The sequence below is a fragment of the Capra hircus genome, chromosome 4 (genome assembly GCF_001704415.2).
Source record: "Capra hircus breed San Clemente chromosome 4, ASM170441v1, whole genome shotgun sequence".
NCBI classification, from domain to species: Eukaryota; Metazoa; Chordata; class Mammalia; order Artiodactyla; family Bovidae; genus Capra; species Capra hircus.
The window spans coordinates 103,746,006-103,750,848 of record NC_030811.1 but is presented as its reverse complement, the minus strand read 5'-3'; positions in this window follow the sequence as shown (position 1 = coordinate 103,750,848).

The window sequence follows — 4,843 nt, the reverse complement described above, 5'->3', positions numbered from 1 at the left end:
GCAACTTGAAATTAACATCTGCTGGTATTTATTTCATTCATTTGCTAGAAGGTGTTGATATCTGTTTTGTGGAGAGTGGAGTCCTAGCACACTGATTCTGAATCAAACACATTTTAATATAGAGATTAAAACCTACATTGAAGGACAAAGTAATTTATTAAAATGCAAGAAGGATTTTGTGACCTTTATGATGATTTCCATCCAATATAAATTTTTAATTTTATATTGGCTTAAATAACCTTTATAAATAATGGTTTTGGATGAAAGGGATAATTAGACATATGGAGGAGATGGAGAGAAGGTAAATAATCTTTTTAACTGACATCTTTAATCATTTTTTAATCCTCCTTTTTTCAGTCATGTTTTTACAGATTGTGAATAAATATAGAATTTATTTCTAGGCACTGGCACACTGAAAGAAATAGAATGTTTAGGATATACTACAGAACCCTGGCAAGGGAAATGCCTGGGAGTGGGAATAGAACTCAACCTAACTCAGAATTCAAGCTTAAATCTCTTTTCCTTACGCTCCAGTTATGCTTTTCCCATTCCATGGGGTAGCAAAGAGTTACACATGACTGAGTGACTAATATTGACTCAGACTTACTGGCAACTCTTGCCTGTGTATTTGTTTGAAAAATAAAAAAAAGGTATTTCTAGACTGGAGTCATAGTTTGCTATCCGAGAATCCCTACATTTCCAAAGAGGTGCCTCCTGAGCCTTAAGATTGGGACACAGTGGCCAAGGGTAGGTGGTACTGGGCCATCTGCTGAACTTTTCACGCAGGTATTCACTCATTCATTTGACAGATTTACGGAATGTCTACTATACGTCATGCACTGGTGTAAGAGCTGAGGATACATCAGTGAACAACACAGACAAGGCCTTTGTCCTCATGCAGCTTAGAATGTAGTGGAAGAAGAAAGCATTCACCAAATAAATGCATGTCTAGTAGTAATAGATACTACAAAAGCAAATGAAGCTGAGAGAGGGTATAGAGTTTAATTTATTTACTTTTTAAAGTTACTTTGGAAAACTGGCTCCTTTATGATGACATTTGAAGAAAGTGATGGAGATAGTCATATGGATTTCTAGAGCAATATAATTCCATAGTCAAGGAAAAGCTATTGTTCAATGCCTGAGTCAAGGCTGGCTTGGTGTGATTTTAATGAAAGGCAAAAATGGCTAGAGTGATTGCAAGAGAGTTAGCACTGTAGTGAACCTTAGAAGATGAGCCAAGAAAGGAAGCATGAGTTTGACCTTACCTAAGAATGTGAAAGGAAACTTGAGAGGGCTTAGAGCAGATGAGTGATTTGATGTGATTTATGTTTTAAAAGGACTGTGGAGAATGGAATATAGGGGGGATGGTTGAAGCAGGGAGGCCAGGTGTGCAGCTGTTGTAACAGGTGGGAGAAGACAGCCTCACATTTAGGCGATGGGGTAGCAATATTGGCAGTGAGAACCATCAGATCCTGGATATAGAACGTAGGATTGTCTGGACTGGTTCTGATGTGTGAGAGAAACCAGTGATGCCTTCCCTATTTGGTATCTTCAGGTTACACATAAAGATAGATGCTTTGTAAAGACATACTTTAAAACCTGCTTTGAAATTAGCTGAAGTTACAGATAAGCATGAATCATCCCTCTGTATTAACTAATAAGGTTGTTCTGGCTCTCTAGAACCTATGGAATGGAGAGGAATTCATTTTATCTTTTGAAAAGTCCATGTATCTTCTTTATCCATTCTGGCAGTCATGTTATTACTCTTAAAAGCACTGTGAGTACTGAAAATTTTCTTTAGATGTTGCATTTAAAAAATACATGTCATATTATATGAAAGAGTTCTTTATTTGTACTGATCCATTGTGAAAATCTGAGACAAAAAAAGCTTTTATGTAAATTGGAGAGAACAGGTAAATAGAAAAATGTAATATGTAAATCTCTTCATGTTTATTTTGAAGCTCAATTCATGTCTAAGCAGACCTACATATAATCTGTAGGAAGGCCATGGGTACAGAGCTGATTTTTATGAGAGTCAAGAAATTTCCCAAATTGTGTGTATATTCTTTCTTCTTATAAGAGGGATCCAATTTTCCTCCATATTTACAAAACAGTTTTAAAAAGTATAAAGTCAAGAACAACAAAATTGGGTGATAAGAAATTTATGAACAGATAGGTTGGACCAATGTTATCAACAAAAGGAAATTCTGAAAGATGTTATGAATACTTTATGATTCTATTTTATATTTAACTACCTTCAATTTGACTTATTTGAATTTAAATGACTCATTTGAAAAGACCCTGATGCTGGGAAAAATTGAAGGTGGGAGGAAAACGGGATGACAGAGGATGAATGGTTGGATGGCATCACTGACTCAATGGACATGAGTTTGAATAAACTCTGGGAGTTGGTGATGGACAGGGAGGCCTGGTGTGCTGAAGTCCATGGGGCCACAAAGAGTCAGACATGACTGAGAGACTGAACTGAACTGAAAAATTGAAAAAACAAAATAATAAAGTTTTAAGCTATTACTTTATCCTAAAATGTCTGGAAACATATTTGAGGCATACTTTAAAATCAAGTATTGCCACCAGAATTATGTTAATCTACAAACCTTTTCATAATCTGAGTACTAACATTAGACATGAACTCAGTTTTTCTAGAAATGTTCAATCAAACCTTTGAAAACTGAGAATCTACAAGTCACGAAACGGAGAGGCTGTAATAATTCATATGTCTAGAAACAATAGCTTGTGTGATTATTCATGTCATTAAGTCCTGGCTAATGTATTAAATCCATATAGATGTGCTATCATGGGACAATTGATTAAAAAGTATTGTGCCTGGAGATTGAATATTTAGAATTTATATTCATTTGAAATTTAAATATATGTGGTATTGAATAGCTAGTTATAGCCATTGGTTGATGCTGACTCTTGTCCTTAAAAAAACAAAATAATAAATACTCTAAGTGTTTCACTTTGTATGTTGGAATTTATATTCTCTTAGACCTCTGGATAATGTTTAGTGCTCTCTTGTTGTAGAATAAAAATTGTTAGATATAACACTCAAGTGTCTCAAATACTATATTTAGAAATACATTATTGCTAATGATTGATCCTGTCAAAGAATGGATGCTTTTGAACTGTGGTGTTGGAGAAGACTCTTGAGAGTCCCTTGGACTGCAAGGAGATCCACCCAGTCCATTCTGAAGGAGGTCAGCCCTGGGATTTCTTTGGAAGGAATGATGCTAAAGCTGAAACTCCAGTACTTTGGCCACCTCATGCGAAGAGTTGACTCATTGGAAAAGACTCTGATGCTGGGAGGGATTGGGGGCAGGAGAAGAAGGGGACGACGGAGGATGAAATGGTTGGATGGCATCACCGACTTGATGGATGTGAGTCTGAGTGAACTCCCTGAGTTGGTGATGGACAGCGAGGCCTGGTGTGCTGCGATTCATGGGATCGCAAAGAGTCGGACACGACTGAGCAACTGAACTGAACTGAATGATTGATCCAGGGAGGTAGTAGGTTTATGCCAAATAAAGACCATTGCAGGGAAAAAGAATAGTATATTCTCTTCATAGTGATGTGTATTTAATTTGATGGTGACTAAATTCAATGGGTTTTATTTTCCAGCATAGTTGAAGAGCATAAACCTCACTTTGTTCAGTTCCTGTGGCTTATGTCTCCATAGTTGTAAAAGATGTGTTAGTCTTGAAAACAAAGTGGAGATGAACAAATAAAGGATCCAAAGTTGTCTTTAACTCATACCTTAGGGCTAAAATTTCTGAATCACTAAGACCCTGATGCTGGGAGGGATTGGGGGCAGGAGGAGAAGGGGACGACAGAGGATGAGTTGGCTGGATGGCATCACCGACTGGATAGACATGAGTTTGAGTGAACTCTGGGAGTTGGTGATGAACAGGGAGGCCTGGTGTGCTGTGATTCATGGGGTTGCAAAGAGTCAGACATGACTGAGCAACTCAACTGAACTGAACTGAAGGTATTTTGAACTGTTGAGTGTTCTTTTCTGGTAACATTGTAGCAGGCACTGCCAGTGTCCTGCCCAGGTCCCTATTCCCCTTCCCACTTCAGGCCACATCAGCTCAACTTCCAGCTGTCAGTACCTGCATTTTTTTTTCCTCCCAAAGGCATTCTGTCTGCTGGAGCCTGCTTTGCTACTTGTGCAGCAGGCAGATGTGCTCGGGAACTAACGCTCTTCAGGAGCACAGGGAACAGGCTTCCAGCAATTACCGGAGCAGCCCTCAACCATTGATCCTCAGGTGGGATAATTTTTTAGGGGTGTGCTGTACACTGGTTCACCAAATCCCATAGTAGTAACTTACCTCATGGAGTACACCTTACTGAATTCCCTTTTCTGTCTCACTTCATTACTGATGCCTTCTACAATCATCTCCAATATTACTTGCTTTCATTCAAATCTTTATCTCAGGAAATGTTCTGGGGAATCTGCATTAGGAAAAAGTAGATTTTACAACTTCAGTTGCAATATTTTATCCTGGTCATAAGTGTACAGTAATACTTTTTTTATGAATATAGATTTTAAAATCACATTAATTGAAGTATAAATTGCAATCATTTTAGGTGTACAGTTCAGTAAGTTTGTGTAGAACTGTAACAACCACCATCACAATCAAGATACAGAACATCTCCCTAAATTACTTTAAAATTTCCTTCATAACTCCATGTGTAGTCAGTTCTTCACCATGTTCAATCTACTCTCTCACTACAAATTAGTTTTTCTTCTAGAGTTTCACCTAGAAAAAAATCTTCATTTGGCTTCCTTTGCTTTGAATTATTAATATGTTTTTGAGATTTA